The sequence below is a fragment of the Ceratina calcarata genome, unplaced genomic scaffold (genome assembly GCF_001652005.2).
Source record: "Ceratina calcarata isolate Rehan_Ccalc_2016 unplaced genomic scaffold, ASM165200v1 scaffold428.2, whole genome shotgun sequence".
NCBI classification, from domain to species: Eukaryota; Metazoa; Arthropoda; class Insecta; order Hymenoptera; family Apidae; genus Ceratina; species Ceratina calcarata.
In genome coordinates this window covers 550,085-558,172 of record NW_017166501.1, presented here as the reverse complement: position 1 = coordinate 558,172, position 8,088 = coordinate 550,085, and the positions used below count along the sequence as shown (strand labels likewise).

At 42.0% G+C, this 8,088-nt stretch overlaps 1 protein-coding gene across 3 annotated transcripts in view; it reads left to right on the top strand.

The window, feature by feature from the left end:
• Calx (sodium/calcium exchanger 3) overlaps positions 1-8,088 on the top strand; it is a 78,975-nt gene that overhangs the window by 65,549 nt on the left and 5,338 nt on the right. The window lies entirely within an intron of this gene.

The following is an 8,088-nucleotide window of genomic DNA, read 5'->3' as shown; positions in this document are numbered from 1 at the left end:
AATTATAGGTCTCATCGTCTTCTACAAGAGAGATCCTATGCCATTTTCCCGTATCTCCAAGGGTTTAGGAGTTATTAAGGAAAAACGAAATTTTTGTCCAAAAGTTCGCCGTTTCGACGCTGGGATGGTCGAATTTTGTCAACATCAATAAAATGCCAAATAATCATACTTAACTCATTAAATATCGAAATTAGAAGATAAGTGCACTATTTTTAATGATAGGAAATGCGTTTTTCTAAGGTACATAAACTTTTGGGATTGACTGTATAGCCAATACATCCTTAAATCGATTACCTACAGGTTTTAATTTGCATGAAAGTCTGCAGACTTCATTATCTTAGAAATCTCGCACGTGTTACATACGCAATTTAATAAACATGGGACATCGGTTTATTGATTAAGAAGCACTGCAGGATAGTTGCGACGCACGAATTACCTCCTAACTTTTATTCGGTTTTTTTAAAGCGAAATGAAACTAGTTTTAACTACGCCAGACAGGGAGAATGGACTCCGGGTCGGGTCGTTTCCCGTGGCTAAGCCTGTTCGGAATGATACAGAATAACGGAGATAGGGAGAGAATTTTAAGAGCTCGTATACTTGTGTACAGCTACGCCGTGTTTTCGAAGGTTATTACCTGTTCGCCGCATAACAGGCGGAAGAGGAAGAAATTGAATTTCTTCCAACGAGAAGAGCCCGGTAGCGAAAATAGCTCGGGCTGTGAGCATACGCAATTCCGGATTCTCTCTCTTGGTTATCGCTGTCGTTCATCTGAACAATGCATTTTTATTCAGCTCGCGGAGGAAACGTTACGAAGTGGCGAAAGGAGAACAAGTTTTTCTGTTCGGCGAATCATCTTAATTTTTCGGTTTCAGAAGAAAAGATCCGGCAAACCGAGAAACAGGGTTATCCGAAATGCACGCAGCGGTGAAAACGCGAGACGAATAGCGTATCAGATAGGATGTCGGGTCTGTCACGGGTTTTATCGTGAATCTTTCAACGAGTGGCTGAAAGGATCAGATAGCATTCCCGTGGTAACGTGGAAGGGAAATAGGACGGCAGCAGAAATGTTGCGATCGCTTTTTCTATTCGAGGACCTCGCGATAACGGGATGAACGCGTGAAAACACGCGACGAGATCACTGACTTGAAGAAATACATCCTACGGAACGACAAAGAAGCTCTTTTCCCTTTCTTTAATTGATCATACTTAATCGCCTTAGATCCCTCGAGCAGACCGTTCATCCGATTAGCAAAGCAAACGAAAAACTTTTTGCGGGACCTTTATTAATCTTACAAGCCAGATTAAGCCTCGGCTTTTCCCTCGCCGAGACTCTTTTCTGCTGCTCAAGGATCATCATGACTACGAGAAGCATTTAACCTTCTCTTTGCCAGCGAATCGATGCGCGCAATGAGTCAATAAGAATTATTCGTCTAGATTGAGAAAACTCACTGAGCAATGTAGCTCCGTTCCACTAAATTCCATAAAAGTATATGTCAACTTTAAATTGATATAACTCCAAAACGAGCTTCTTAATTTTGTTTCAAAGTTTGCACGTTGCAGCAACTAATTATTCGTATAAATTTCAAATGTTTGTCACTACTTCGACTCACAGGAAGAATATCGTTAGAGAGCTTGAAATGATTCAAAAGAATTCGAGTATCGTTGTTTACTTCGTTAGCAGGATGAATTGCATGGGAGAACGATTTAAGTAAGCTGGACGTCCTAGTAAATCCGGCAGGGGTTGTGGACACTGGGAGGAGGCGAGAGTGGGACGAGACACTGGCCAGCTCCATTGTGTACCATGCAATTAGACTGGCGTTTACGTCGCATCGTTCGAGACTCTGTACAATCCGCACGAACATCCCTGCGTTTCATGCAGGAAACCAAACCTCTCGACCAACACCGACGTATGTGGTATACTATTACCGTTGCGTCCGCTACTATCCGCAATAACTATTATCAAACGTACCTGCAACACTCACCGATGTCTGTAATACCGAATCGTATAGTCAAATATTGTGTCTCACAGTTTGCGACATTCCCCGCAATTAACTAAATACCTTGTCCACAGCTAATAAAATACATAAAGTAATATTTGCAGTGATTCTCTTGCGATGATTTCTCGATAAATTTACTGTTAGATTATCATTTAATAAATAAGACAAAAATGAACTGTTGTGATTAGTAGTATTAGTGAATAGTATAAACTAGATAAGCTTGGCTTGGCCTTCTCGGAAAAGGGGCATCTGGCTGTACCCGGCTCTTAAGGGCTGGGGGGTCATAAACACTGCAGACCCAGGCCGTTTCTTTCTTTGTTCAGAAAAGTCTAAGCAAGAGTTTTCATCTGTAACAGTCTAGAGTCAGTCTTGTCTCATTGAGAGTCTCGTTCAGAGCGTCGAAGTATAAAGAGGAGTGAAAGTTTTCATTCGAATCTTTGTAATAGTTTTAACAGAATTTCTTACATTTATTTTAATATTAAGACCCCCATATCCTAATATTTACAAATATTTATATATTGAGATAAAAAGCAATTTCAGTAAAATAAAAATCGTGCAACGGGACTATATCGAACGTAATAAATATTTCCGACGGGTTCGTCGGTCGAGTACTTTTAAGTGCAAATATCCGGAAACTGGAAAATGAGATTGGCCCGCTATCTCGCGAACGACGGTCTTTTACTTCTATTCCCAATCGAAGGAAGTTCGCTTTCCCTGTGACAGTGCCATTCGGCATTTTCGCCGAGCCATTAACTCCTACTCGACACAGTTCCGTCGAAAGTTCGTCACGAAACTTTCCTTCCCTTTTTTCTACAGAAGCTAATTCTAATTCCATCAGCATTCGACTCGCCCTATTGTCGTAAAAACCGTGTACCTACGGGCCAGCGGTGGTCTGACGCGACGGTGACCTATACTACTTGCGCGAGCCTGGCTCCTTTGTTCGCCGGAGTACGGTCACGATTTAACCATGAACTCACGGTTCGAATCCGCATACCGAAGGGAAGTTTCAGAAGTACCAGCTGCATTCTGGCTTCGCATAACTGATCATCTGGGAAGGACTTATCCAAACGTGTATCTCCAAGTTTACCCACTCTCAGTGAAAGTGACTCAATACTTAGACTTATAGATTTCGCAGAGTTTAGAAGAGTCAGAATCAGAGTAGACAATAAATTTATTGGGTTTGTTTCCTGTTTTTTTTTTTTTTTCAATAAGTTTCAAATCTTCTAATACTGCGTAAGCTTCCTCTGTAAAATACTTAAATCTCGTGAACGGAATTCTCGATTGGATTGTCTGCAGATGAGATTTGAAGGAAAATTTTCAAGAGATCGAATCGATCTCGGAGTTTAACGAAGGGAAAAAGTCTGAGGAGCGGCCATAGGTGAATAATACATTGTCTCGAAGAAAGCTGTCTCGTGAAAAAGGAATAGCGAGAAAGGAAAGGAGGTGGAGAATCTTTATTTTGCCGGGTAGAATCGGACAACAGCGGGAAAGCCTGCTGAACTGGCAAAAGCCCTCGAAAGTACTGTATCAAGCTGGCGTAGGTTGACTTTGTTTATTCCCATTCTTTGGACTCGCAGCCAGCGGCGAGTTTCGCCTATAAATCAACGTCGCGCGGAATGCTTCGGTGCATGATGCCCGGTTCTCCCTCGAGGAACGAATAAAGTCAAAAATCGCTACGCTACGGTCCAGTAAAATATTGCTGACACAGCTCCGGAGCCTTTATTCCCTTTAATTAAACCATGATGGACGTATGAATTATAAGTAATACGACGATCTTCATAAAATTTCATCTATCAGCATCTGTAATTAGAAAAACGAGATAAATCGTGAAACGAAAAATGTTGTCGAACAACTATAAATTAAACTCGCCGTTTCTAGCGTTGCTCTATCTATCAAATTTTTTTTGTCAGTCACAATTTTATGCGACGGGTCTCTTTGATGCTGGCGACGCGCGAGTCACATGGAACGGTGAGTCAGATTTTTTTGCGAACGAGGTCGGAAGTTCTGATGGACGTTTGCTCGCGGTTTCCCGCGAATTTATCCCGAGACTTATTACGACACGCGACTCTTTTTCGAATAATTCACATGCGGGAGATTTATGGGGGTTACGGAGCTTCGCTCGGCAAGAAACTTCGTAGAACATGCAGATTCAATCTAACAGAGATCGAACTTCTTGGTGGTATCCATCGTGTTAGAAAAATTCCCTGACTAGGAAGAACTCGATAATCCATACTCGGAAACGAATCCGACGCAAGTATTTATTGACTCATGTCAATAAGTCGCACACAAAGTTCTCTTTTAATTTAATTATACGGCGAAATCAATTTTCTTAACCGCAAGGTTGAGAAGAATAAAGTATTATATGAAACGTAGCTTTGCAAAATGCTTCACGGTACTATTAGCTCTTTCCACTGGGAACGGAGATAAGAGTCGCTGTGAGATATCCAGGATTTAGAAACCTCGAGTCGATTCTTCGACGTGGGATTCGCGTAAGCTCTCATTTCGTCGAATTGCCCGCAGACGGCTGACCTCGGAGGTGCGTGGTGAAGAAAGAAGAAGGAACGAAATGGGATGGTCGAGATGCAACGAGGTATCATGGGTCTCTGGATGCGTTAGAATTTGTATCACGTGTGTCCGCTATAATTTATACGCTGTAATCGAGTCACGTACGTCCGACGAACAAAACTAACGAGACTGCGGCTGCTAAGCATACCAGAGAACGTGTATGCGTCATCAATTTGTTGAAACTAGAATAAGTCTGTAGTCGAGATATTACTTGCTGTCCAAACTTTAATTCGGAAAGTTGATCAACGTAACTTCAAAATGAACACAGTAGAAACTCTGGTACACAGACTAATTGGGGGATGTGTTAATATAAGAGAATTTTCAAGCAAAATGATACACGCCACTGATACCGACAATGATATAGAACGTAATTTGTCCGTAGATCGTTTCTTATATAAAATACATCAGAAAAGTCGAATTCAGAAAGTTCTACTGTACGACACATGTTTGTCGTTTTCATAAGACGAAACTTGCTTGAATAAAAGGTAAATACATTCTTTTTTCTTGCTTCACTTTGAAGTTAAGTAGAACAATAAATAGTTGGAAGTTGACTTTCGTTTCCAGTTTCTACAAACGAGGAACGTGAAAGGGTAAAGTAAAATGTTTTTCGCGGAGTGCTCGAATGCACACACTGTAAAATCATATTAAGCCAATGAAACATGTACAGCTCCGGGAAAGCCGATACGGGAAATAAAAGTCGACGAATTTTATCGATTCGACGATTTACCGGGGAGATCGGCGGGCGTTGTTTCATTAACGCGAGCCGTAAATTGCAGCCCGCTGTCACAGAGTGAAGCTACAGGAACGTCGCGTCGCGCTTGGCTGAATTTACCACGGATAATATCGTGTAATTCGTGGCTCGACTGAGGGGCGGCCTCGTCACGCGACAGAGGGTTACGTGTATTGACTATTCCCTCGCCTCTACGATACCCGTCGATTCAATCTTACGTGTGGTGCATCGTTTCAAACATGAATTAACGTCACATTATTTACTCGATCGAACGACACATAAGTGTTTGCTTTTCAACTTGCTATTAGTCATTATGTGTGTTATTAATAGAAAAGAAAATGTTCCATGTATGAAAATTGATACTATGAAAGACTTGCATAAAAAACCGTTTTGCATTAACATGCATTGTTTGTACATAAACTCGTTTTACAAAATGGATTATCAAATCACCACCCTTGACAATTTTAATTAATAACCGAATCTGTCGATCAAACGGTCGTTGCGCCGTGTATTATTGCTGCGCTCTGACACAATGAAAGGGATATTAATGGCGAATGACCGCAAACAATAGCTGGGATCCGATGAATTTAAAATCGGTCGAGCGTTCCGACAATCGATGGTGGGCTCGGTAAAAGAGGCATATCTACATGGGGATCAAAGTGATTGATGCAGTATTCGATGATCCACCGCACGTTAGTTGATCTCATTTGCGCCGTTCTCAGGTCACCTCGTGGCTATCGATCTTTGGTTTCCCTGAATATTGGCCGCGTCGATGGTCTACCTGCGGCTTGATTTATTGGCAAACCACCGCTGAGTCCATCCCCCGTGTTCAGATCACGATGGACCGGCTACGAATTTGTCCTGGAAGGATTCTATACCCGTGTATCCCCAGCCCGGATTCATCCCCGTAACAAGCTGAACTCCCGACAGAAACTGCTTCCACGTTAAAACAGATCCACTCGCTCATAATAGTAACTCGATCCATCATTGTCAAACCTGAAAATTTTCTGATGCTCATTACTCGTCATCAGATAATGAATCTTCATCTAGATTAAATTCTATCTAGACCAAATTCTGAATTCGTTTTTTTTAATATTTCGACGTCACTAACATCCCAATTTACACGTGTAAAAATTATTGATTTTTAATGGGAATTATCGTATTCGCAAAGACACGCGGTTTGAACGTTCAGGACGCTTCTGAAGTTCGTAAACAGGGTCGGTTAACCGCCAGCGTTCCGGAATTTGTATCCGACATCTCTGATCCTCCACGAGAAGCCTATCCAAGGAACTTTCCTCTAGGACTCTAGGATTTCGAAAGTTCGTAACGACTGTAGTTCGTCCCCCCCTTCCCCCGACCACGTGCGAATGCCTGCAGCTTCGGAACTGTTCACACACTCAACGAAAAGCTTTATTCGCGAGCTCGAGAAATTCGCGAGATTTATTTATCCAGGAAAACTTTGCGAAAATCAAAAAATTCTTCGAATCAACTCCAGGAAGTACGAAGAAGTTCTGGTAATTTATTTACCCAGAGAAACTTTTCAAAAATTAAAATTATTCCAACGAATCCTAACAGGATTTTCATTAAATAATAATAATAGGGCTTTGAGATTGCGACCGGCAGAACTGTTTCGTTGGAACGATAATAATCTCCTAGACAATTTTGTGTATTACGGCATAACTCGAATTAAGGAGAATTGTATGCTGGGGAGTTACGGAGCATGAGAAGGATTAGGGTCGGACCATTTTCGTCACACCGAGCAGCGTTTACAGCAGAAGGATCTCTCGTCCTAATCCACCGAGTTACACGAGTCGCTCGATTCTCAGCCTGGTTCGGTGCGGGCGAGCTTTCTATGTACGATAAACCATCCCCTAATGATCAACGCGGCCGACATCGATGACAAGCTTGCAAAAAGCTCGTCGTTCGGTCGACGCCCTAATGGTATCCAGCGAACTTGCTCCTCCGCGAGAGCAGCTGGTGCAATATCCCCCCCCCCCCGCGTACATGCATGCACGTACGTTCGCGGTGTTATGCAACTCTGCTATTAAACTTCAAGAGTTAAGCCTCTGTCACGACAATTTCGAATTTCGAAACGTCAGACGTACACTCGGATGCTTGCTTTACACCAACCTCCAATGTAATTCTCCGTCTAGCCTTTATTTAACCCGAGTACTTCATTAACCGAACTCCTCTAATCACCTTGTTTCAACTTCGGCGGAGAGAACCGAAACGTGGATCCGAGAAATTCTTTTGATACCCGCATCGAATTGATAGATCTGGTACAAAGCGTTCGAGGCTCATTGAAAAAAGGCGGAGAACTAGTGAGTTGCAAATTGCGCGAGTTACACGAGGCTTCCATTCGCGGAAATCGATCGGTTCGAGAATGCCAGGAACAAATAATTCACCAGTGGGAACGATCCATCACTGGTGAACGTTCCAAGCCTGAACATCGAAGAAACTCTTTAACGAGATACTACATAATAAAAGTTTGTGATTCGAGCATATACAAAGGTTCCACATTCAAAATGCGATGAAACGTCCGAGACAAATATTGTATCAATCGTTACACGGAACAACGTATCGAGTTTTATAAGACTTATTACGTGAATAAAGTGAATAAAATTAAGAATAACACTTATAGACCGGGCGCTCGTAACACAAAAAATGGAACAATTTTTTACAGTCTGCCATTGATAGGGGAAATATTTACAGCCACAAGCTGTAGATAGATGTACTTAAAAATCTTCGTTACGTGTTAATGCATACTTAAACATTAACTTTAGTTAGCAAAAAGAA